General features: G+C 40.3%; 12 non-coding genes across 12 annotated transcripts; all 12 read left to right on the top strand.

The window, feature by feature from the left end:
• Positions 1 to 1,650: 1,650 nt before the first annotated feature.
• Positions 1,651 to 1,723, top strand: trnav-aac (transfer RNA valine (anticodon AAC)). Its single transcript has one exon. It is a non-coding gene; the product is annotated as a tRNA-Val (tRNA).
• A 1,977-nt stretch (positions 1,724 to 3,700) lies between these two features.
• On the top strand, positions 3,701 to 3,773 carry trnav-aac (transfer RNA valine (anticodon AAC)). Its single transcript has one exon. It is a non-coding gene; the product is annotated as a tRNA-Val (tRNA).
• A 1,977-nt stretch (positions 3,774 to 5,750) lies between these two features.
• trnav-cac (transfer RNA valine (anticodon CAC)) lies at positions 5,751 to 5,823 on the top strand. Its single transcript has one exon. It is a non-coding gene; the product is annotated as a tRNA-Val (tRNA).
• Positions 5,824 to 7,800: 1,977 nt separating this feature from the next.
• trnav-aac (transfer RNA valine (anticodon AAC)) lies at positions 7,801 to 7,873 on the top strand. Its single transcript has one exon. It is a non-coding gene; the product is annotated as a tRNA-Val (tRNA).
• A 1,976-nt stretch (positions 7,874 to 9,849) lies between these two features.
• Positions 9,850 to 9,922, top strand: trnav-aac (transfer RNA valine (anticodon AAC)). Its single transcript has one exon. It is a non-coding gene; the product is annotated as a tRNA-Val (tRNA).
• A 1,976-nt stretch (positions 9,923 to 11,898) lies between these two features.
• On the top strand, positions 11,899 to 11,971 carry trnav-aac (transfer RNA valine (anticodon AAC)). The gene has a single exon. It is a non-coding gene; the product is annotated as a tRNA-Val (tRNA).
• A 1,977-nt stretch (positions 11,972 to 13,948) lies between these two features.
• On the top strand, positions 13,949 to 14,021 carry trnav-aac (transfer RNA valine (anticodon AAC)). Its single transcript has one exon. It is a non-coding gene; the product is annotated as a tRNA-Val (tRNA).
• Positions 14,022 to 15,983: 1,962 nt separating this feature from the next.
• Positions 15,984 to 16,056, top strand: trnav-aac (transfer RNA valine (anticodon AAC)). Its single transcript has one exon. It is a non-coding gene; the product is annotated as a tRNA-Val (tRNA).
• Positions 16,057 to 18,033: 1,977 nt separating this feature from the next.
• trnav-aac (transfer RNA valine (anticodon AAC)) lies at positions 18,034 to 18,106 on the top strand. Its single transcript has one exon. It is a non-coding gene; the product is annotated as a tRNA-Val (tRNA).
• A 1,977-nt stretch (positions 18,107 to 20,083) lies between these two features.
• Positions 20,084 to 20,156, top strand: trnav-aac (transfer RNA valine (anticodon AAC)). Its single transcript has one exon. It is a non-coding gene; the product is annotated as a tRNA-Val (tRNA).
• A 1,977-nt stretch (positions 20,157 to 22,133) lies between these two features.
• Positions 22,134 to 22,206, top strand: trnav-aac (transfer RNA valine (anticodon AAC)). The gene has a single exon. It is a non-coding gene; the product is annotated as a tRNA-Val (tRNA).
• Positions 22,207 to 24,183: 1,977 nt separating this feature from the next.
• Positions 24,184 to 24,256, top strand: trnav-aac (transfer RNA valine (anticodon AAC)). The gene has a single exon. It is a non-coding gene; the product is annotated as a tRNA-Val (tRNA).
• The last annotated feature ends 1,533 nt before the right edge of the window (positions 24,257 to 25,789 follow it).

Genomic DNA, 25,789 nt, shown 5'->3' with positions numbered 1-25,789 from the left:
TCAACCATTAAAATTCCCTTCATTAACCACAGGGGTTCAGGCAATTTTCTATGATTCTATAAAAATTTATTGAAGTTTGACTGTCATCCGGTATACATGTTAGCAATTCCTGCAGTGTGCAACAAAATGTTGTGGGTTGATTAATGATAATAGAAACAGTTATGAAGTGTCTCACAGACTTCAATGATCCCTTAATACCGTTGGTTAACTAAAATCTATCAATTGCAGGTTAAAATGAGGAATTCATATTGCATCTTTGAAAGAGCTATCCAATCAGTCCCACTCCGCTGCTCTTCCCACATAGCCCTGCTGACACTCCTGCCAGTGGAAACGGTTTCCCCCTTAATTTTGATCACCTCTATTAAATCTCCCCTGACCAGTGAATAATGGAGCTCAACGCGGGCAAGTGTCAGATCATCCACTTGGGGCCTAGCAAAGATCAGTCAGTGTGTGGTCTGAAAACATCATGTGAGAGAATCGGTTTTTTCTGTGAAATAGCCGGTCCCGTTAAATTTTACAAATGTTGCCGCAGATCGCTGCTCTCTCAAGCAATGAACATTTTAAACCATTCTCCTGAAATGCAATGTGTAAAATGAGATATGGGTTAACAGTTCAGGAGATGCAAAGAGCAAAATAAATGAATGAAGTTTCGACTGTCCCTCAGTAACCATATTATTATGTCTTTCATTCCGCAAAATAAAGTTACCGGTTAATTAATGGTGATTAAAGCAGTTCTTATTTATTCACATTAGATGCATGTAATTAATTTAATAAAATTACATCGCATTCATGAATAAGAAACGGTGATATCAAAATGTCTTCCCTAACCGTGAATCGAACCCAGCCTGCAACACTGATAGGAATAAATTATTGAATCATTTAATGGTGCCTCGAAAAATATCACACTACTAAATTAAAATCACTGCTATAATGTGTTTCGGTGTTGAAGGGGATTGAAAAAAGCCCAGACTGCGCCCGCGGTGAGACAGAGTTCGAACTTACATAGAAGTTGGTGCTGCGAAGTAACCGCCAAGCGAAAGCTGACAACGATTAAAGAACGAGACACCGCTCAATATAAAGGAAGAGCTCACAAACGTTAACTTTCTGTATTCTGTGTAAAAGGACTCTCAAATCCTTGAATATACTCAATGACTGAGCATCCACTGCCCTCTGAGGTTGAGAATTGCAAAAATCACAAGCCTCTGAGTGAAGAAATGTCTCCTCATCTGAGTCTCAAATAGCCGGCCCCTAATCCTCAGACTCTGCCCCCCAGTTCTAGACTCTCCAGCCAGGGGAAACAACCTCTCAGCTTCTATCCTTTCAAGCCCTCCAAGAAAATTATACCTTTCAATGAGAACACCTCTCGTTCTTCTGAACTCCAAAGATTATAGGCCCAATCTGCTCAATCTCTCCTCATAGGACAATCCTATCATCATTGAAAACAATCAGGTTTGATTCCCAGTCAGGGATTTCAGTTCTGACAAAGACCATTGAAGTCTGTGAGAATCTTAATAATTGTATTAAAACCAACAAAAATGTGTGTTGCACACTGAAGGAAATTGTAACATGTTTGCCGGGTGACAGTCAAACTTTAATAACTTTCGTCAGAGTTTCATAGATTTATAACAAAAGGCGATTGATTTCTCCAGCGTTTCCGTAGTGTAGTGGTTATCACGTTCGCCTAACACGCGAAAGGTCTCCGGTTCGAAACCGGGCGGAAGCATTTTGTAAATCATGTTAATTTAAATCGTAGAAAAATGGATCAATTCCCATTTGTTATGCAAAGTAACAAAGTCCTGTTACATTTGTGTTATTCTGTACAGTTATGCACACACACAGAACACTACGGTGTCGCTCGCTCACTTCCGTTTCCAGCCCTGACCGTGCAGACAGCCCCTCTCAAAGCTACACAATCCGGCTGCTTTCAGTTGAATTGTGAAAGATTATTCAAGGATCCTGCAGCTTTACTTCGGTTCACAACAGCAGATCGAAGCCGCGTTGCTGCAAACAACAAACCATGTTTTCCAGAATTCCAAGGTGTGTACGGAACTCAACCATTAAAATTCCCTTCATTAACCTCAGGGATTCAGGTAATTTTCTATGATTCTATAACATGTTATTAAAGTTTGACTGTCATCCGGTATACATGTTAGCAATTCCTGCAGTGTGCAACAAAATGTTGTGGGTTGATTAATGATAATAGAAACAATTATGAAGTGTCTCACAGACTTCAATGATTCCTTAATACCGTTGGTTGACTAAAAGCTATCAATCGCAGGTTAAAATGAACAATTCATGATGCATCTTTGAAAGAGCTATCCAATCAGTCCCACTCCGCTGCTCTTCCCCCATAGCCCTGCTGACACTCCTGCCAGTGGAAACTGTTTCCCCCATAATTTTGATCACCTCTATTAAATCTCCCCTGACCAGTGATTAATGGAGTTCAACGCGGGCAACTATCAGATCATCCACTTGGGGCCGAGCAAAGATCGGTCAGTGTGTGGTCTGAAAACATCACGTGAGAGAATAGTTTTTTTCTGTGAAGTAGCCGGTCCCGTTAAATTTTACAAATGTTGCCCCAGATCGCTGCTCTCTCAAGCAATGAAGATTTTAAACTATTCTCCTAAAATGCAATGTGTAAAATGAGATATGGGTTATCAGTTCAGGAGATGCAAAGAGCAAAATAAATGAATGAAGTTTCGACTGTCCCTCAGTAACCATATTATCATGTCTTTCATTCTGCAAAATAAAGTTACCGGTTAATTAATGGTGATTAAAGCAGTTCTTATTTATTCACATTAGATGCATGTAATTAATTTAATAAAATTACATCGCATTCATGAATAAGAAACGGTGATATCAAAATTTCTTCCCTAACCGGGAATCGAACCCAGCTCGCGATACTGATAGGAATACGTTATTGAACCATTTAATGGTGCCTCAAAAAATATCACACTGCTCAATTAAAATCACTGCTTTAATGTGTTTCGGTGTTGAAGGGGATTGAAAAAAGCCCAGACTGCGCCCGCGGTGAGACAGAGTTCGAACTTACAAAGAGGTTGGTGCTGTGAAGGAACAGCTGGGCGAAAGCTGACACCGATTAAAGGACGAGAAACCGCTCAATATAAAGGATGAGCTCACAAACGTTAATTTCTGTATTCTGTGTAAAAGGACTCCCAAATTCTTGAATATACTCAATGACTGAGCATCCACTGCCCTCTGAGGTTGAGAATTGCAAAGATTCACAAGCCTCTGAGTGAAGAAATGTCTCCTCATCTGAGTCTCAAATGGCCGGCCCCTTATCCTGAGACTCTGCCTCCTAGTTCGAGACTCTCCAGCCAGGGGAAACAACCTCTCATCTTCTACCGTTTCAAGCCCTCCAAGAAAATTGTACCTTTCAATGACAACACATCTCGTACTTCTGAACTCCAGAGATTATAGGCCCAATTTACTCAATCGCTTCTCATAGGACAATCCAATCATCATTGAAAACAATCAGGTTTGATTCCCAGTCAGGGATTTCAGTTCTGACAAAAACCATTGAAGTCTGTGAGAATCTTATTAATTGTATTAAAACCAACAAAAATGTGTGTTGCACACTGAAGGAAATTGTAACATGTTTGCTGGGTGACAGTCAAACTTTAATAACTTTCTTCATAGATTCATAGATTTATAGCCAAAGGCGACAGCTTTATGCCGCGTTTCCGTAGTGTAGTGGTTATCACGTTCGCCTAACACGCGAAAAGTCCCCGGTTCGAAACCGGGCGGCAACATTTTGTAAATCATGTTCATTTATGTCGTAGAAAAATGGATCAATTTGCATTTGTTATGCAATGTAACAAAGTCCTGTTACATTTGTGTTATTCTGTACAGTTCTGCACACACACAGAACACTACGGTGTCGCTCGCTCACTTCCGTTTCCGGACCTGACCGTGCAGACAGTCCCTCTCAAAGCTGCACATTCCGGCTGCTTTCTGTTGAATTGTGAAAGATTATTCAAGGATCCTGCAGCTTTACCTCGGTTCACAACAGCAGATCTAAGCCGCGTTCCTGCAAACTACAAACCATGTTTTACAGAATTCCAAGGTGTATACGGAACTCAAACATTAAACTGCCCTTCATTAACCACAGGGGTTCAGGCAATTTTCTCTGATTCTATAAAACGTTATTAAAGTTTGACTGTCATCCGTTATACATGTTAACAATTCCTGCAGTGTGCAACAAAATGTTGTGGGTGGATTATTGATAATAGAAACAATTATGAAGTGTCTCACAGACTTCAATGATCCCTTAATAACGTTGGTTAAGTAAAATCAATCAATCGCAGGTTAAAATGAGCAATTCATGATGCATCTTTGAACGAGCTATCCAATCAGTCCCACTCCGCAGGTCGTCCCCCATTGCCCTGCTGACACTCCTGCCAGTGGAAACTTTTTCCCCCATAATTTTGATCACCTCTATTAAATCTCCCCTGACCAGTGATTAATGGAGTTCAACGCGTTCAAGTGTCAGATCATCCACTTGGGGCCTAGCAAAGATTGGTCAGTGTGTGGCCTGAAAACATCATGTGAGAGAATAGATTTTTTCTGTGAAATAGCCGGTCCCGATAAATTTTACAAATCTTGCCCCAAATCGCTGATCTCTCAAGCAATGAAGATTTTAAACTATTCTCCTAAAATGCAATGTGTAAAATGAGATATGGGTTAACAGTTCAGGAGATGCAAAGAGCAAAATAAATGAATGAAGTTTCGACTGTCCCTCAGTAACAATATTATTATGTCTTTCATTCCGCAAAATAAAGTTACCGGTTAATTAATGGTGATTAAAGCAGTTCTTATTTATTCACATTAGATGCATGTAATTAATTTAATAAAATTACATCGCATTCATGAATAAGAAACGGTGATATCAAAATTTCTTCCCTAACCGTGAATCGAACCCAGCCTGCAACACTGATAGGAATAAATTATTGAATCATTTAATGGTGCCTCGAAAAATATCACACTACTGAATTAAAATCACTGCTATAATGTGTTTCGGTTTTGAAGGGGATTGAAAATAGCCCAGACTGCGCCCGCGGTGAGACAGAGTTCGAACTTACAAAGAAGTTGGTGCTGCGAAGTAACCGCTGAGCGAAAGCTGACACCGATTAAAGAACGAGACACCGCTCAATATAAAGGAAGAGCTCACAAACGTTAACTTTCTGTATTCTGTGTAAAAGGACTCTCAAATCCTTGAATATACTCAATGACTGAGCATCCACTGCCCTCTGAGGTTGAGAATTGCAAAGATCACAAGCCTCTGAGTGAAGAAATGTCTCCTCATCTGAGTCTCAAATAGCCGGCCCCTAATCCTCAGACTCTGCCCCCCAGTTCTAGACTCTCCAGCCAGGGGAAACAACCTCTCAGCTTCTACCCTTTCTAGCCCTCCAAGAAATATATACCTTTCAATGAGAACACCTCTCGTTCTTCTGAACTCCAAAGATTATAGGCCCAATCTGCTCAATCTCTCCTCATAGGACAATCCTATCATCATTGAAAACAATCAGGTTTGATTCCCAGTCAGGGATTTCAGTTCTGACAAAGACCATTGAAGTCTGTGAGAATCTTAATAATTGTATTAAAACCAACAAAAATGTGTGTTGCACACTGAAGGAAATTGTAACATGTTTGCCGGGTGACAGTCAAACTTTAATAACTTTCGTCAGAGATTCATAGATTTATAACAAAAGGCGACTGTTTTACCCAGCGTTTCCGTAGTGTAGTGGTTATCACGTTCGCCTCACACGCGAAAAGTCCCCGGTTCGAAACCGGGCGGAAACATTTTGTAAATCATGTTCACTTAAATCGTAGAAAAATGGATCAATTCCCATTTGTTATGCAAAGTAACAAAGTCCTGTTACAGTTGTGTTATTCTGTACAGTTATGCACACACACAGAACACTACGGTGTCGCTCGCTCACTTCCGTTTCCAGCCCTGGCCGTGCAGACAGCCCCTCTCAAAGCTACACAATCCGGCTGCTTTCAGTTGAATTGTGAAAGATTATTCAAGGATCCTGCAGCTTTACTTCGGTTCACAACAGCAGATCGAAGCCGCGTTGCTGCAAACAACAAACCATGTTTTCCAGAATTCCAAGGTGTATACGGAACTCAACCATTAAAATTCCCTTCATTAACCTCAGGGGTTCAGGTAATTTTCTATGATTCTATAACAAGTTATTAAAGTTTGACTGTCATCCGGTATACATGTTAGCAATTCCTGCAGTGTGCAACAAAATGTTGTGGGTTGATTAATGATAATAGAAACAATTATGAAGTGTCTCACAGACTTCAATGATTCCTTAATACCGTTGGTTGACTGAAAGCTATCAATCGCAGGTTAAAATGAGCAATTCATATTGCATCTTTGAAAGAGCTATCCAATCAGTCCCACTCCGCTGCTCTTCCCCCATAGCCCTGCTGACACTCCTGCCAGTGGAAACTGTTTCCCCCATAATTTTGATCACCTCTATTAAATCTCCCCTGACCAGTGATTAATGGAGCTCAACGCGGGCAAGTGTCAGATCATCCACTTGGGGCCTAGCAAAGATCAGTCAGTGTGTGGTCTGAAAACATCATGTGAGAGAATCGGTTTTTTCTGTGAAATAGCCGGTCCCGTTAAATTTTACAAATGTTGCCCCAGATCGCTGCTCTCTCAAGCAATGAACATTTTAAACCATTCTCCTGAAATGCAATGTGTAAAATGAGATATGGGTTAACAGTTCAGGAGATGCAAAGAGCAAAATAAATGAATGAAGTTTCGACTGTCCCTCAGTAACCATATTATTATGTCTTTCATTCCGCAAAATAAAGTTACCGGTTAATTAATGGTGATTAAAGCAGTTCTTATTTATTCACATTAGATGCATGTAATTAATTTAATAAAATTACATCGCATTCATGAATAAGAAACGGTGATATCAAAATTTCTTCCCTAACCGTGAATCGAACCCAGCCTGCAACACTGATAGGAATAAATTATTGAATCATTTAATGGTGCCTCGAAAAATATCACACTACTAAATTAAAATCACTGCTTTAATGTGTTTCGGTGTTGAAGGGGATTGAAAAAAGCCCAGACTGCGCCCGCTGTGAGACAGAGTTCGAACTTACAAAGAAGTTGGTGCTGCGAAGTAACCGCCAAGCGAAAGCTGACAACGATTAAAGAAGGAGACAGCGCTCAATATAAAGGAAGAGCTCACAAAAGTTAACTTTCTGTATTCTATGTAAAAGGACTCTCAAATCCTTGAATATACTCAATGACTGAGCATCCACTGCCCTCTGAGGTTGAGAATTGCAAAGATCACAAGCCTCTGAGTGAAGAAATGTCTCCTCATCTGAGTCTCAAATAGCCGGCCCCTAATCCTCAGACTCTGCCCCCCAGTTCTAGACTCTCCAGCCAGGGGAAACAACCTCTCAGCTTCTATCCTTTCAAGCCCTCCAAGAAAATTGTACCTTTCAATGACAACACATCTCGTACTTCTGAACTCCAGAGATTATAGGCCCAATCTACTCAATCTCTCATCATAGGACAATCCAATCATCATTGAAAACAATCAGGTTTGATTCCCAGTCAGGGATTTCAGTTCTGACAAAGACAATTGAAGTCTGTGAGAATCTTATTAATTGTATTAAAATGAACAAAAATGTGTGTTGCACACTGAAGGAAATTGTAACATGTTTGCTGGGTGACAGTCAAACTTAAATAACTTTCTTCATAGATTCATAGATTTATAGCCAAAGGCGACTGTTTTATCCAGCGTTTCCGTAGTGTAGTGGTTATCACGTTCGCCTAACACGCGAAAGGTCCCCGGTTCGAAACCGGGCGGAAACATTTTGTAAATCATGTTCATTTAAATCGTAGAAAAATGGATCAATTCGCATTTGTTATGCAATGTAACAAAGTCCTGTTACATTTGTGTTATTCTGTACAGTTGTACACACACACAGAACACTACGGTTTCGCTCGCTCACTTCCGTTTCCAGCCCTGACCGTGCAGACAGCCCCTCTCAAAGTTGCACATTCCGGCTGCTTTCAGTTGAATTGTGAAAGATTATTCAAGGATCCTGCAGCTTTACCTCGGTTCACAACAGCAGATCTAAGCCCCGTTTCTGCAAACTACAAACCATGTTTTCCATAATTCCAAGGTGTATACGGAACTCAACCATTAAAATTCCCTTCATTAACCACAGGGGTTCAGGCAATTTTCTATGATTCTATAAAAAGTTATTGAAGTTTGACTGTCATCCGGTATACATGTTAGCAATTCCTGCAGTGTGCAACAAAATGTTGTGGGTTGATTAATGATAATAGAAACAGTTATGAAGTGTCTCACAGACTTCAATGATCCCTTAATACCGTTGGTTAACTAAAATCTATCAATTGCAGGTTAAAATGAGGAATTCATATTGCATCTTTGAAAGAGCTATCCAATCAGTCCCACTCCGCTGCTCTTCCCCCATAGCCCTGCTGACACTCCTGCCAGTGGAAACGGTTTCCCCCTTAATTTTGATCACCTCTATTAAATCTCCCCTGACCAGTGAATAATGGAGCTCAACGCGGGCAAGTGTCAGATCATCCACTTGGGGCCTAGCAAAGATCAGTCAGTGTGTGTTCTGAAAACATCATGTGAGAGAATCGGTTTTTTCTGTGAAATAGCCGGTCCCGTTAAATTTTACAAATGTTGCCACAGATCGCTGCTCTCTCAAGCAATGAACATTTTAAACCATTCTCCTGAAATGCAATGTGTAAAATGAGATATGGGTTAACAGTTCAGGAGATGCAAAGAGCAAAATAAATGAATGAAGTTTCGACTGTCCCTCAGTAACCATATTATTATGTCTTTCATTCCGCAAAATAAAGTTACCGGTTAATTAATGGTGATTAAAGCAGTTCTTATTTATTCACATTAGATGCATGTAATTAATTTAATAAAATTACATCGCATTCATGAATAAGAAACGGTGATATCAAAATTTCTTCCCTAACCGTGAATCGAACCCAGCCTGCAACACTGATAGGAATAAATTATGAATCATTTAATGGTGCCTCAAAAAATATCACACTACTAAATTAAAATCACTGCTTTAATGTGTTTCGGTGTTGAAGGGGATTGAAAAAAGCCCAGACTGCGCCCGCGGTGAGACAGAGTTCGAACTTACAAAGAAGTTGGTGCTGCGAAGTAACCGCCAAGCGAAAGCTGACAACGATTAAAGAAGGAGACAGCGCTCAATATAAAGGAAGAGCTCACAAAAGTTAACTTTCTGTATTCTATGTAAAAGGACTCTCAAATCCTTGAATATACTCAATGACTGAGCATCCACTGCCCTCTGAGGTTGAGAATTGCAAAGATCACAAGCCTCTGAGTGAAGAAATGTCTCCTCATCTGAGTCTCAAATAGCCGGCCCCTAATCCTCAGACTCTGCCCCCCAGTTCTAGACTCTCCAGCCAGGGGAAACAACCTCTCAGCTTCTATCCTTTCAAGCCCTCCAAGAAAATTGTACCTTTCAATGACAACACATCTCGTACTTCTGAACTCCAGAGATTATAGGCCCAATCTACTCAATCTCTCCTCATAGGACAATCCAATCATCATTGAAAACAATCAGGTTTGATTCCCAGTCAGGGATTTCAGTTCTGACAAAGACAATTGAAGTCTGTGAGAATCTTATTAATTGTATTAAAACGAACAAAAATGTGTGTTGCACACTGAAGGAAATTGTAACATGTTTGCTGGGTGACAGTCAAACTTAAATAACTTTCTTCATAGATTCATAGATTTATAGCCAAAGGCGACTGTTTCATCCAGCGTTTCCGTAGTGTAGTGGTTATCACGTTCGCCTAACACGCGAAAGGTCCCCGGTTCGAAACCGGGCGGAAACATTTTGTAAATCATGTTCATTTAAATCGTAGAAAAATGGATCAATTCGCATTTGTTATGCAATGTAACAAAGTCCTGTTACATTTGTGTTATTCTGTACAGTTATACACACACACAGAACACTACGGTTTCGCTCGCTCACTTCCGTTTCCAGCCCTGACCGTGCAGACAGCCCCTCTCAAAGTTGCACATTCCGGCTGCTTTCAGTTGAATTGTGAAAGATTATTCAAGGATCCTGCAGCTTTACCTCGGTTCACAACAGCAGATCTAAGCCCCGTTTCTGCAAACTACAAACCATGTTTTCCAGAATTCCAAGGTGTATACGGAACTCAACCATTAAAATTCCCTTCATTAACCACAGGGGTTCAGGCAATTTTCTATGATTCTATAAAAAGTTATTGAAGTTTGACTGTCATCCGGTATACATGTTAGCAATTCCTGCAGTGTGCAACAAAATGTTGTGGGTTGATTAATGATAATAGAAACAGTTATGAAGTGTCTCACAGACTTCAATGATCCCTTAATACCGTTGGTTAACTAAAATCTATCAATTGCAGGTTAAAATGAGGAATTCATATTGCATCTTTGAAAGAGCTATCCAATCAGTCCCACTCCGCTGCTCTTCCCCCATAGCCCTGCTGACACTCCTGCCAGTGGAAACGGTTTCCCCCTTAATTTTGATCACCTCTATTAAATCTCCCCTGACCAGTGAATAATTGAGCTCAACGCGGGCAAGTGTCAGATCATCCACTTGGGGCCTAGCAAAGATCAGTCAGTGTGTGGTCTGAAAACATCATGTGAGAGAATCGGTTTTTTCTGTGAAATAGCCGGTCCCGTTAAATTTTACAAATGTTGCCCCAGATCGCTGCTCTCTCAAGCAATGAACATTTTAAACCATTCTCCTGAAATGCAATGTGTAAAATGAGATATGGGTTAACAGTTCAGGAGATGCAAAGAGCAAAATAAATGAATGAAGTTTCGACTGTCCCTCAGTAACCATATTATTATGTCTTTCATTCCGCAAAATAAAGTTACCGGTTAATTAATGGTGATTAAAGCAGTTCTTATTTATTCACATTAGATGCATGTAATTAATTTAATAAAATTACATCGCATTCATGAATAAGAAACGGTGATATCAAAATTTCTTCCCTAACCGTGAGTCGAACCCAGCCTGCAACACTGATAGGAATAAATTATTGAATCATTTAATGGTGCCTCGAAAAATATCACACTACTAAATTAAAATCACTGCTATAATGTGTTTCGGTGTTGAAGGGGATTGAAAAAAGCCCAGACTGCGCCCGCGGTGAGACAGAGTTCGAACTTACAAAGAAGTTGGTGCTGCGAAGTAACCGCCAAGCGAAAGCTGACAACGATTAAAGAAGGAGACAGCGCTCAATATAAAGGAAGAGCTCACAAAAGTTAACTTTCTGTATTCTATGTAAAAGGACTCTCAAATCCTTGAATATACTCAATGACTGAGCATCCACTGCCCTCTGAGGTTGAGAATTGCAAAGATCACAAGCCTCTGAGTGAAGAAATGTCTCCTCATCTGAGTCTCAATAGCCGGCCCCTAATCCTCAGACTCTGCCCCCCAGTTCTAGACTCTCCAGCCAGGGGAAACAACCTCTCAGCTTCTATCCTTTCAAGCCCTCCAAGAAAATTGTACCTTTCAATGACAACACATCTCGTACTTCTGAACTCCAGAGATTATAGGCCCAATCTACTCAATCTCTCCTCATAGGACAATCCAATCATCATTGAAAACAATCAGGTTTGATTCCCAGTCAGGGATTTCAGTTCTGACAAAGACAATTGAAGTCTGTGAGAATCTTATTAATTGTATTAAAACGAACAAAAATGTGTGTTGCACACTGAAGGAAATTGTAACATGTTTGCTGGGTGACAGTCAAACTTAAATAACTTTCTTCATAGATTCATAGATTTATAGCCAAAGGCGACTGTTTTATCCAGCGTTTCCGTAGTGTAGTGGTTATCACGTTCGCCTAACACGCGAAAAGTCCCCGGTTCGAAACCGGGCGGAAGCATTTTGTAAATCATGTTCATTTAAATCGTAGAAAAATGGATCAATTCGCATTTGTTATGCAATGTAACAAAGTCCTGTTACATTTGTGTTATTCTGTACAGTTGTACACACACACAGAACACTACGGTTTCGCTCGCTCACTTCCGTTTCCAGCCCTGACCGTGCAGACAGCCCCTCTCAAAGTTGCACATTCCGGCTGCTTTCAGTTGAATTGTGAAAGATTATTCAAGGATCCTGCAGCTTTACCTCGGTTCACAACAGCAGATCTAAGCCCCGTTTCTGCAAACTACAAACCATGTTTTCCAGAATTCCAAGGTGTATACGGAACTCAAACATTAAAATTCCCTTCATTAACCACAGGGTTTCAGGCAATTTTCTATGATTCTATAAAAAGTTATTGAAGTTTGACTGTCATCCGGTATACATGTTAGCAATTCCTGCAGTGTGCAACAAAATGTTGTGGGTTGATTAATGATAATAGAAACAGTTATGAAGTGTCTCACAGACTTCAATGATCCCTTAATACCGTTGGTTAACTAAAATCTATCAATTGCAGGTTAAAATGAGGAATTCATATTGCATCTTTGAAAGAGCTATCCAATCAGTCCCACTCCGCTGCTCTTCCCCCATAGCCCTGCTGACACTCCTGCCAGTGGAAACGATTTCCCCCTTAATTTTGATCACCTCTATTAAATCTCCCCTGACCAGTGAATAATGGAGCTCAACGCGGGCAAGTGTCAGATCATCCACTTGGGGCCTAGCAAAGATCAGTCAGTGTGTGGTCTGAAAACATCATGTGAGAGAATCGGTTTTTTCTGTGAAAAAGCCGGTCCCGTTAAATTTTACAAATGTTGCCCCAGATCGCTGCTCTCTCAAGCAATGAACATTTTAAACCATTCTCCTGAAATGCAATGTGTAAAATGAGATATGGGTTAACAGTTCAGGAGATGCAAAGAGCAAAATAAATGAATGAAGTTTCGACTGTCCCTCAGTAACCATATTATTATGTCTTTCATTCCGCAAAATAAAGTTACCGGTTAATTAATGGTGATTAAAGCAGTTCTTATTTATTCACATTAGATGCATGTAATTAATTTAATAAAATTACATCGCATTCATGAATAAGAAACGGTGATATCAAAATTTCTTCCCTAACCGTGAATCGAACCCAGCCTGCAACACTGATAGGAATAAATTATTGAATCATTTAATGGTGCCTCGAAAAATATCACACTACTAAATTAAAATCACTGCTTTAATGTGTTTCGGTGTTGAAGGGGATTGAAAAAAGCCCAGACTGCGCCCGCGGTGAGACAGAGTTCGAACTTACAAAGAAGTTGGTGCTGCGAAGTAACCGCCAAGCGAAAGCTGACAACGATTAAAGAAGGAGACAGCGCTGAATATAAAGGAAGAGCTCACAAAAGTTAACTTTCTGTATTCTATGTAAAAGGACTCTCAAATCCTTGAATATACTCAATGACTGTGCATCCACTGCCCTCTGAGGTTGAGAATTGCAAAGATCACAAGCCTCTGAGTGGAGAAATGTCTCCTCATCTGTGTCTCAAATAGCCGGCCCCTAATCCTCAGACTCTGCCCCCCAGTTCTAGACTCTCCAGCCAGGGGAAACAACCTCTCAGCTTCTATCCTTTCAAGCCCTCCAAGAAAATTGTACCTTTCAATGACAACACATCTCGTACTTCTGAACTCCAGAGATTATAGGCCCAATCTACTCAATCTCTCCTCATAGGACAATCCAATCATCATTGAATACAATCAGGTTTGATTCCCAGTCAGGGATTTCAGTTCTGACAAAGACAATTGAAGTCTGTGAGAATCTTATTAATTGTATTAAAACGAACAAAAATGTGTGTTGCACACTGAAGGAAATTGTAACATGTTTGCTGGGTGACAGTCAAACTTAAATAACTTTCTTCATAGATTCATAGATTTATAGCCAAAGGCGACTGTTTTATCCAGCGTTTCCGTAGTGTAGTGGTTATCACGTTCGCCTAACACGCGAAAGGTCCCCGGTTCGAAACCGGGCGGAAACATTTTGTAAATCGTAGAAAAATGGATCAATTCGCATTTGTTATGCAATGTAACAAAGTCCTGTTACATTTGTGTTATTCTGTACAGTTGTACACACACACAGAACACTACGGTTTCGCTCGCTCACTTCCGTTTCCAGCCCTGACCGTGCAGACAGCCCCTCTCAAAGTTGCACATTCCGGCTGCTTTCAGTTGAATTGTGAAAGATTATTCAAGGATCCTGCAGCTTTACCTCGGTTCACAACAGCAGATCTAAGCCCCGTTTCTGCAAACTACAAACCATGTTTTCCAGAATTCCAAGGTGTATACGGAACTCAACCATTAAAATTCCCTTCATTAACCACAGGGGTTCAGGCAATTTTCTATGATTCTATAAAAAGTTATTGAAGTTTGACTGTCATCCGGTATACATGTTAGCAATTCCTGCAGTGTGCAACAAAATGTTGTGGGTTGATTAATGATAATAGAAACAGTTATGAAGTGTCTCACAGACTTGAATGATCCCTTAATACCGTTGGTTAACTAAAATCTATCAATTGCAGGTTAAAATGAGGAATTCATATTGCATCTTTGAAAGAGCTATCCAATCAGTCCCACTCCGCTGCTCTTCCCCCATAGCCCTGCTGACACTCCTGCCAGTGGAAACGGTTTCCCCCTTAATTTTGATCACCTCTATTAAATCTCCCCTGACCAGTGAATAATGGAGCTCAACGCGGGCAAGTGTCAGATCATCCACTTGGGGCCTAGCAAAGATCAGTCAGTGTGTGGTCTGAAAACATCATGTGAGAGAATCGGTTTTTTCTGTGAAATAGCCGGTCCCGTTAAATTTTACAAATGTTGCCCCAGATCGCTGCTCTCTCAAGCAATGAACATTTTAAACCATTCTCCTGAAATGCAATGTGTAAAATGAGATATGGGTTAACAGTTCAGGAGATGCAAAGAGCAAAATAAATGAATGAAGTTTCGACTGTCCCTCAGTAACCATATTATTATGTCTTTCATTCCGCAAAATAAAGTTACCGGTTAATTAATGGTGATTAAAGCAGTTCTTATTTATTCACATTAGATGCATGTAATTAATTTAATAAAATTACATCGCATTCATGAATAAGAAACGGTGATATCAAAATTTCTTCCCTAACCGTGAATCGAACCCAGCCTGCAACACTGATAGGAATAAATTATTGAATCATTTAATGGTGCCTCGAAAAATATCACACTACTAAATTAAAATCACTGCTTTAATGTGTTTCGGTGTTGAAGGGGATTGAAAAAAGCCCAGACTGCGCCCGCTGTGAGACAGAGTTCGAACTTACAAAGAAGTTGGTGCTGCGAAGTAACCGCCAAGCGAAAGCTGACAACGATTAAAGAAGGAGACAGCGCTCAATATAAAGGAAGAGCTCACAAAAGTTAACTTTCTGTATTCTATGTAAAAGGACTCTCAAATCCTTGAATATACTCAATGACTGAGCATCCACTGCCCTCTGAGGTTGAGAATTGCAAAGATCACAAGCCTCTGAGTGAAGAAATGTCTCCTCATCTGAGTCTCAAATAGCCGGCCCCTAATCCTCAGACTCTGCCCCCCAGTTCTAGACTCTCCAGCCAGGGGAAACAACCTCTCAGCTTCTATCCTTTCAAGCCCTCCAAGAAAATTGTACCTTTCAATGACAACACATCTCGTACTTCTGAACTCCAGAGATTATAGGCCCAATCTACTCAATCTCTCATCATAGGACAATCCAATCATCATTGAAAACAATCAGGTTTGATTCCCAGTCAGGGATTTCAGTTCTGACAAAGACAATTGAAGTCTGTGAGAATCTTATTAATTGTATTAAAATGAACAAAAATGTGTGTTGCACACTGAAGGAAATTGTAACATGTTTGCTGGGTGACAGTCAAACTTAAATAACTTTCTTCATAGATTCATAGATTTATAGCCAAAGGCGACTGTTTTATCCAGCGTTTCCGTAGTGTAGTGGTTATCACGTTCGCCTAACACGCGAAAGGTCCCCGGTTCGAAACCGGGCGGAAACATTTTGTAAATCATGTTCATTTAAATCGTAGAAAAATGGATCAATTCGCATTTGTTATGCAATGTAACAAAGTCCTGTTACATTTGTGTTATTCTGTACAGTTGTACACACACACAGAACACTACGGTTTCGCTCGCTCACTTCCGTTTCCAGCCCTGACCGTGCAGACAGCCCCTCTCAAAGTTGCACATTCCGGCTGCTTTCAGTTGAATTGTGAAAGATTATTCAAGGATCCTGCAGCTTTACCTCGGTTCACAACAGCAGATCTAAGCCCCGTTTCTGCAAACTACAAACCATGTTTTCCATAATTCCAAGGTGTATACGGAACTCAACCATTAAAATTCCGTTCATTAACCACAGGGGTTCAGGCAATTTTCTATGATTCTATAAAAAGTTATTGAAGTTTGACTGTCATCCGGTATACATGTTAGCAATTCCTGCAGTGTGCAACAAAATGTTGTGGGTTGATTAATGATAATAGAAACAGTTATGAAGTGTCTCACAGACTTCAATGATCCCTTAATACCGTTGGTTAACTAAAATCTATCAATTGCAGGTTAAAATGAGGAATTCATATTGCATCTTTGAAAGAGCTATCCAATCAGTCCCACTCCGCTGCTCTTCCCCCATAGCCCTGCTGACACTCCTGCCAGTGGAAACGGTTTCCCCCTTAATTTTGATCACCTCTATTAAATCTCCCCTGACCAGTGAATAATGGAGCTCAACGCGGGCAAGTGTCAGATCATCCACTTGGGGCCTAGCAAAGATCAGTCAGTGTGTGGTCTGAAAACATCATGTGAGAGAATCGGTTTTTTCTGTGAAAAAGCCGGTCCCGTTAAATTTTACAAATGTTGCCCCAGATCGCTGCTCTCTCAAGCAATGAACATTTTAAACCATTCTCCTGAAATGCAATGTGTAAAATGAGATATGGGTTAACAGTTCAGGAGATGCAAAGAGCAAAATAAATGAATGAAGTTTCGACTGTCCCTCAGTAACCATATTATTATGTCTTTCATTCCGCAAAATAAAGTTACCGGTTAATTAATGGTGATTAAAGCAGTTCTTATTTATTCACATTAGATGCATGTAATTAATTTAATAAAATTACATCGCATTCATGAATAAGAAACGGTGATATCAAAATTTCTTCCCTAACCGTGAATCGAACCCAGCCTGCAACACTGATAGGAATAAATTATTGAATCATTTAATGGTGCCTCGAAAAATATCACACTACTAAATTAAAATCACTGCTTTAATGTGTTTCGGTGTTGAAGGGGATTGAAAAAAGCCCAGACTGCGCCCGCGGTGAGACAGAGTTCGAACTTACAAAGAAGTTGGTGCTGCGAAGTAACCGCCAAGCGAAAGCTGACAACGATTAAAGAAGGAGACAGCGCTGAATATAAAGGAAGAGCTCACAAAAGTTAACTTTCTGTATTCTATGTAAAAGGACTCTCAAATCCTTGAATATACTCAATGACTGAGCATCCACTGCCCTCTGAGGTTGAGAATTGCAAAGATCACAAGCCTCTGAGTGGAGAAATGTCTCCACATCTGTGTCTCAAATAGCCGGCCCCTAATCCTCAGACTCTGCCCCCCAGTTCTAGACTCTCCAGCCAGGGGAAACAACCTCTCAGCTTCTATCCTTTCAAGCCCTCCAAGAAAATTGTACCTTTCAATGACAACACATCTCGTACTTCTGAACTCCAGAGATTATAGGCCCAATCTACTCAATCTCTCCTCATAGGACAATCCAATCATCATTGAATACAATCAGGTTTGATTCCCAGTCAGGGATTTCAGTTCTGACAAAGACAATTGAAGTCTGTGAGAATCTTATTAATTGTATTAAAACGAACAAAAATGTGTGTTGCACACTGAAGGAAATTGTAACATGTTTGCTGGGTGACAGTCAAACTTAAATAACTTTCTTCATAGATTCATAGATTTATAGCCAAAGGCGACTGTTTTATCCAGCGTTTCCGTAGTGTAGTGGTTATCACGTTCGCCTAACACGCGAAAGGTCCCCGGTTCAAAACCGGGCGAAAACATTTTGTAAATCATGTTCATTTAAATCGTAGAAAAATGGATCAATTCGCATTTGTTATGCAATGTAACAAAGTCCTGTTACATTTGTGTTATTCTGTACAGTTGTACACACACACAGAACACTACGGTTTCGCTCGCTCACTTCCGTTTCCAGCCCTGACCGTGCAGACAGCCCCTCTCAAAGTTGCACATTCCGGCTGCTTTCAGTTGAATTGTGAAAGATTATTCAAGGATCCTGCAGCTTTACCTCGGTTCACAACAGCAGATCTAAGCCCCGTTTCTGCAAACTACAAACCATGTTTTCCAGAATTCCAAGGTGTATACGGAACTCAACCATTAAAATTCCCTTCATTAACCACAGGGGTTCAGGCAATTTTCTATGATTCTATAAAAAGTTATTGAAGTTTGACTGTCATCCGGTATACATGTTAGCAATTCCTGCAGTGTGCAACAAAATGTTGTGGGTTGATTAATGATAATAGAAACAGTTATGAAGTGTCTCACAGACTTGAATGATCCCTTAATACCGTTGGTTAACTAAAATCTATCAATTGCAGGTTAAAATGAGGAATTCATATTGCATCTTTGAAAGAGCTATCCAATCAGTCCCACTCCGCTGCTCTTCCCCCATAGCCCTGCTGACACTCCTGCCAGTGGAAACGGTTTCCCCCTTAATTTTGATCACCTCTATTAAATCTCCCCTGACCAGTGAATAATGGAGCTCAACGCGGGCAAGTGTCAGATCATCCACTTGGGGCCTAGCAAAGATCAGTCAGTGTGTGGTCTGAAAACATCATGTGAGAGAATCGGTTTTTTCTGTGAAATAGCCGGTCCCGTTAAATTTTACAAATGTTGCCCCAGATCGCTGCTCTCTCAAGCAATGAACATTTTAAACCATTCTCCTGAAATGCAATGTGTAAAATGAGATATGGGTTAACAGTTCAGGAGATGCAAAGAGCAAAATAAATGAATGAAGTTTCGACTGTCCCTCAGTAACCATATTATTATGTCTTTCATTCCGCAAAATAAAGTTACCGGTTAATTAATGGTGATTAAAGCAGTTCTTATTTATTCACATTAGATGCATGTAATTAATTTAATAAAATTACATCGCATTCATGAATAAGAAACGGTGATATCAAAATTTCTTCCCTAACCGTGAATCGAACCCAGCCTGCAACACTGATAGGAATAAATTATTGAATCATTTAATGGTGCCTCGAAAAATATCACACTACTAAATTAAAATCACTGCTTTAATGTGTTTCGGTGTTGAAGGGGATTGAAAAAAGCCCAGACTGCGCCCGCTGTGAGACAGAGTTCGAACTTACAAAGAAGTTGGTGCTGCGAAGTAACCGCCAAGCGAAAGCTGACAACGATTAAAGAAGGAGACAGCGCTCAATATAAAGGAAGACCTCACAAAAGTTAACTTTCTGTATTCTATGTAAAAGGACTCTCAAATCCTTGAATATACTCAATGACTGAGCATCCACTGCCCTCTGAGGTTGAGAATTGCAAAGATCACAAGCCTCTGAGTGAAGAAATGTCTCCTCATCTGAGTCTCAAATAGCCGGCCCCTAATCCTCAGACTCTGCCCCCCAGTTCTAGACTCTCCAGCCAGGGGAAACAACCTCTCAGCTTCTATCCTTTCAAGCCCTCCAAGAAAATTGTACCTTTCAATGACAACACATCTCGTACTTCTGAACTCCAGAGATTATAGGCCCAATCTACTCAATCTCTCCTCATAGGACAATCCAATCATCATTGAAAACAATCAGGTTTGATTCCCAGTCAGGGATTTCAGTTCTGACAAAGACAATTGAAGTCTGTGAGAATCTTATTAATTGTATTAAAACGAACAAAAATGTGTGTTGCACACTGAAGGAAATTGTAACATGTTTGCTGGGTGACAGTCAAACTTAAATAACTTTCTTCATAGATTCATAGATTTATAGCCAAAGGCGACTGTTTTATCCAGCGTTTCCGTAGTGTAGTGGTTATCACGTTCGCCTAACACGCGAAAGGTCCCCGGTTCGAAACCGGGCGGAAACATTTTGTAAATCATGTTCATTTAAATCGTAGAAAAATGGATCAATTCGCATTTGTTATGCAATGTAACAAAGTCCTGTTACATTTGTGTTATTCTGTACAGTTGTACACACACACAGAACACTACGGTTTCGCTCGCTCACTTCCATTTCCAGCCCTGACCGTGCAGACAGCCCCTCTCAAAGTTGCACATTCCGGCTGCTTTCAGTTGAATTGTGAAAGATTATTCAAGGATCCTGCAGCTTTACCTCGGTTCACAACAGCAGATCTAAGCCCCGTTTCTGCAAACTACAAACCATGTTTTCCATAATTCCAAGGTGTATACGGAACTCAACCATTAAAATTCCCTTCATTAACCACAGGGGTTCAGGCAATTTTCTATGATTCTATAAAAAGTTATTGAAGTTTGACTGTCATCCGGTATACATGTTAGCAATTCCTGCAGTGTGCAACAAAATGTTGTGGGTTGATTAATGATAATAGAAACAGTTATGAAGTGTCTCACAGACTTCAATGATCCCTTAATACCGTTGGTTAACTAAAATCTATCAATTGCAGGTTAAAATGAGGAATTCATATTGCATCTTTGAAAGAGCTATCCAATCAGTCCCACTCCGCTGCTCTTCCCCCATAGCCCTGCTGACACTCCTGCCAGTGGAAACGGTTTCCCCCTTAATTTTGATCACCTCTATTAAATCTCCCCTGACCAGTGAATAATGGAGCTCAACGCGGGCAAGTGTCAGATCATCCACTTGGGGCCTAGCAAAGATCAGTCAGTGTATGGTCTGAAAACATCATGTGAGAGAATCGGTTTTTTCTGTGAAATAGCCGGTCCCGTTAAATTTTACAAATGTTGCCCCAGATCGCTGCTCTCTCAAGCAATGAACATTTTAAACCATTCTCCTGAAATGCAATGTGTAAAATGAGATATGGGTTAACAGTTCAGGAGATGCAAAGAGCAAAATAAATGAATGAAGTTTCGACTGTCCCTCAGTAACCATATTATTATGTCTTTCATTCCGCAAAATAAAGTTACCGGTTAATTAATGGTGATTAAAGCAGTTCTTATTTATTCACATTAGATGCATGTAATTAATTTAATAAAATTACATCGCATTCATGAATAAGAAACGGTGATATCAAAATTTCTTCCCTAACCGGGAATCGAACCCAGCCTGCAACACTGATAGGAATAAATTATTGAATCATTTAATGGTGCCTCGAAAAATATCACACTACTAAATTAAAATCACTGCTTTAATGTGTTTCGGTGTTGAAGGGGATTGAAAAAAGCCCAGACTGCGCCCGCGGTGAGAAAGAGTTCGAACTTACAAAGAAGTTGGTGCTGCGAAGTAACCGCCAAGCGAAAGCTGACAACGATTAAAGAAGGAGACAGCGCTCAATATAAAGGAAGAGCTCACAAAAGTTAACTTTCTGTATTCTATGTAAAAGGACTCTCAAATCCTTGAATATACTCAATGACTGAGCATCCACTGCCCTCTGAGGTTGAGAATTGCAAAGATCACAAGCCTCTGAGTGAAGAAATGTCTCCTCATCTGAGTCTCAAATAGCCGGCCCCTAATCCTCAGACTCTGCCCCCCAGTTCTAGACTCTCCAGACAGGGGAAACAACCTCTCAGCTTCTATCCTTTCAAGCCCTCCAAGAAAATTGTACCTTTCAATGACAACACATCTCGTACTTCTGAACTCCAGAGATTATAGGCCCAATCTACTCAATCTCTCCTCATAGGACAATCCAATCATCATTGAATACAATCAGGTTTGATTCCCAGTCAGGGATTTCAGTTCTGACAAAGACAATTGAAGTCTGTGAGAATCTTATTAATTGTATTAAAACGAACAAAAATGTGTGTTGCACACTGAAGGAAATTGTAACATGTTTGCTGGGTGACAGTCAAACTTAAATAACTTTCTTCATAGATTCATAGATTTATAGCCAAAGGCGACTGTTTTATCCAGCGTTTCCGTAGTGTAGTGGTTATCACGTTCGCCTAACACGCGAAAGGTCCCCGGTTCAAAACCGGGCGAAAACATTTTGTAAATCATGTTCATTTAAATCGTAGAAAAATGGATCAATTCGCATTTGTTATGCAATGTAACAAAGTCCTGTTACATTTGTGTTATTCTGTACAGTTGTACACACACACAGAACACTACGGTTTCGCTCGCTCACTTCCGTTTCCAGCCCTGACCGTGCAGACAGCCCCTCTCAAAGTTGCACATTCCGGCTGCTTTCAGTTGAATTGTGAAAGATTATTCAAGGATCCTGCAGCTTTACCTCGGTTCACAACAGCAGATCTAAGCCCCGTTTCTGCAAACTACAAACCATGTTTTCCAGAATTCCAAGGTGTATACGGAACTCAACCATTAAAATTCCCTTCATTAACCACAGGGGTTCAGGCAATTTTCTATGATTCTATAAAAAGTTATTGAAGTTTGACTGTCATCCGGTATACATGTTAGCAATTCCTGCAGTGTGCAACAAAATGTTGTGGGTTGATTAATGATAATAGAAACAGTTATGAAGTGTCTCACAGACTTCAATGATCCCTTAATACCGTTGGTTAACTAAAATCTATCAATTGCAGGTTAAAATGAGGAATTCATATTGCATCTTTGAAAGAGCTATCCAATCAGTCCCACTCCGCTGCTCTTCCCCCATAGCCCTGCTGACACTCCTGCCAGTGGAAACGGTTTCCCCCTTAATTTTGATCACCTCTATTAAATCTCCCCTGACCAGTGAATAATGGAGCTCAACGCGGGCAAGTGTCAGATCATCCACTTGGGGCCTAGCAAAGATCAGTCAGTGTGTGGTCTGAAAACATCATGTGAGAGAATCGGTTTTTTCTGTGAAATAGCCGGTCCCGTTAAATTTTACAAATTTTGCCCCAGATCGCTGCTCTCTCAAGCAATGAACATTTTAAACCATTCTCCTGAAATGCAATGTGTAAAATGAGATATGGGTTAACAGTTCAGGAGATGCAAAGAGCAAAATAAATGAATGAAGTTTCGACTGTCCCTCAGTAACCATATTATTATGTCTTTCATTCCGCAAAATAAAGTTACCGGTTAATTAATGGTGATTAAAGCAGTTCTTATTTATTCACATTAGATGCATGTAATTAATTTAATAAAATTACATCGCATTCATGAATAAGAAACGGTGATATCAAAATTTCTTCCCTAACCGTGAATCGAACCCAGCCTGCAACACTGATAGGAATAAATTATTGAATCATTTAATGGTGCCTCGAAAAATATCACACTACTAAATTAAAATCACTGCTTTAATGTGTTTCGGTGTTGAAGGGGATTGAAAAAAGCCCAGACTGCGCCCGCGGTGAGACAGAGTTCGAACTTACAAAGAAGTTGGTGCTGCGAAGTAACCGCCAAGCGAAAGCTGACAACGATTAAAGAAGGAGACAGCGCTCAATATAAAGGAAGAGCTCACAAAAGTTAACTTTCTGTATTCTATGTAAAAGGACTCTCAAATCCTTGAATATACTCAATGACTGAGCATCCACTGCCCTCTGAGGTTGAGAATTGCAAAGATCACAAGCCTCTGAGTGAAGAAATGTCTCCTCATCTGAGTCTCAAATAGCCGGCCCCTAATCCTCAGACTCTGCCCCCCAGTTCTAGACTCTCCAGCCAGGGGAAACAACCTCTCAGCTTCTATCCTTTCAAGCCCTCCAAGAAAATTGTACCTTTCAATGACAACACATCTCGTACTTCTGAACTCCAGAGATTATAGGCCCAATCTACTCAATCTCTCCTCATAGGACAATCCAATCATCATTGAATACAATCAGGTTTGATTCCCAGTCAGGGATTTCAGTTCTGACAAAGACAATTGAAGTCTGTGAGAATCTTATTAATTGTATTAAAACGAACAAAAATGTGTGTTGCACACTGAAGGAAATTGTAACATGTTTGCTGGGTGACAGTCAAACTTAAATAACTTTCTTCATAGATTCATAGATTTATAGCCAAAGGCGACTGTTTTATCCAGCGTTTCCGTAGTGTAGTGGTTATCACGTTCGCCTAACACGCGAAAGGTCCCCGGTTCGAAACCGGGCAGAAATATTTTGTAAATCATGTTCATTTAAATCGTAGAAAAATGGATCAATTCGCATTTGTTATGCAATGTAACAAAGTCCTGTTACATTTGTGTTATTCTGTACAGTTGTACACACACACAGAACACTACGGTTTCGCTCGCTCACTTCCGTTTCCAGCCCTGACCGTGCAGACAGCCCCTCTCAAAGTTGCACATTCCGGCTGCTTTCAGTTGAATTGTGAAAGATTATTCAAGGATCCTGCAGCTTTACCTCGGTTCACAACAGCAGATCTAAGCCCCGTTTCTGCAAACTACAAACCATGTTTTCCAGAATTCCAAGGTGTATACGGAACTCAACCATTAAAATTCCCTTCATTAACCACAGGGGTTCAGGCAATTTTCTATGATTCTATAAAAAGTTATTGAAGTTTGACTGTCATCCGGTATACATGTTAGCAATTTCTGCAGTGTGCAACAAAATGTTGTGGGTTGATTAATGATAATAGAAACAGTTATGAAGTGTCTCACAGACTTCAATGATCCCTTAATACCGTTGGTTAACTAAAATCTATCAATTGCAGGTTAAAATGAGGAATTCATATTGCATCTTTGAAAGAGCTATCCAATCAGTCCCACTCCGCTGCTCTTCCCCCATAGCCCTGCTGACACTCCTGCCAGTGGAAACGGTTTCCCCCTTAATTTTGATCACCTCTATTAAATCTCCCCTGACCACTGAATAATGGAGCTCAACGCGGGCAAGTGTCAGATCATCCACTTGGGGCCTAGCAAAGATCAGTCAGTGTGTGGTCTGAAAACATCATGTGAGAGAATCGGTTTTTTCTGTGAAATAGCCGGTCCCGTTAAATTTTACAAATGTTGCCCCAGATCGCTGCTCTCTCAAGCAATGAACATTTTAAACCATTCTCCTGAAATGCAATGTGTAAAATGAGATATGGGTTAACAGTTCAGGAGATGCAAAGAGCAAAATAAATGAATGAAGTTTCGACTGTCCCTCAGTAACCATATTATTATGTCTTTCATTCCGCAAAATAAAGTTACCGGTTAATTAATGGTGATTAAAGCAGTTCTTATTTATTCACATTAGATGCATGTAATTAATTTAATAAAATTACATCGCATTCATGAATAAGAAACGGTGATATCAAAATTTCTTCCCTAACCGTGAATCGAACCCAGCCTGCAACACTGATAGGAATAAATTATTGAATCATTTAATGGTGCCTCGAAAAATATCACACTACTAAATTAAAATCACTGCTTTAAAGTGTTTCGGTGTTGAAGGGGATTGAAGAAAGCCCAGACTGCGCCCGCGGTGAGACAGAGTTCGAACTTACAAAGAAGTTGGTGCTGCGAAGTAACCGCCAAGCGAAAGCTGACAACGATTAAAGAAGGAGACAGCGCTCAATATAAAGGAAGAGCTCACAAAAGCTAACTTTCTGTATTCTATGTAAAAGGACTCTCAAATCCTTGAATATACTCAATGACTGAGCATCCACTGCCCTCTGAGGTTGAGAATTGCAAAGATCACAAGCCTCTGA

Source organism: Somniosus microcephalus, unplaced genomic scaffold (assembly GCF_052327205.1).
Source record: "Somniosus microcephalus isolate GS21.2 unplaced genomic scaffold, FLI_Smic_1.0 unresolved_chr4, whole genome shotgun sequence".
In the NCBI taxonomy this organism is placed as follows: Eukaryota; Metazoa; Chordata; class Chondrichthyes; order Squaliformes; family Somniosidae; genus Somniosus; species Somniosus microcephalus.
This window is presented reverse-complemented; position numbering and strand designations above follow the sequence as displayed.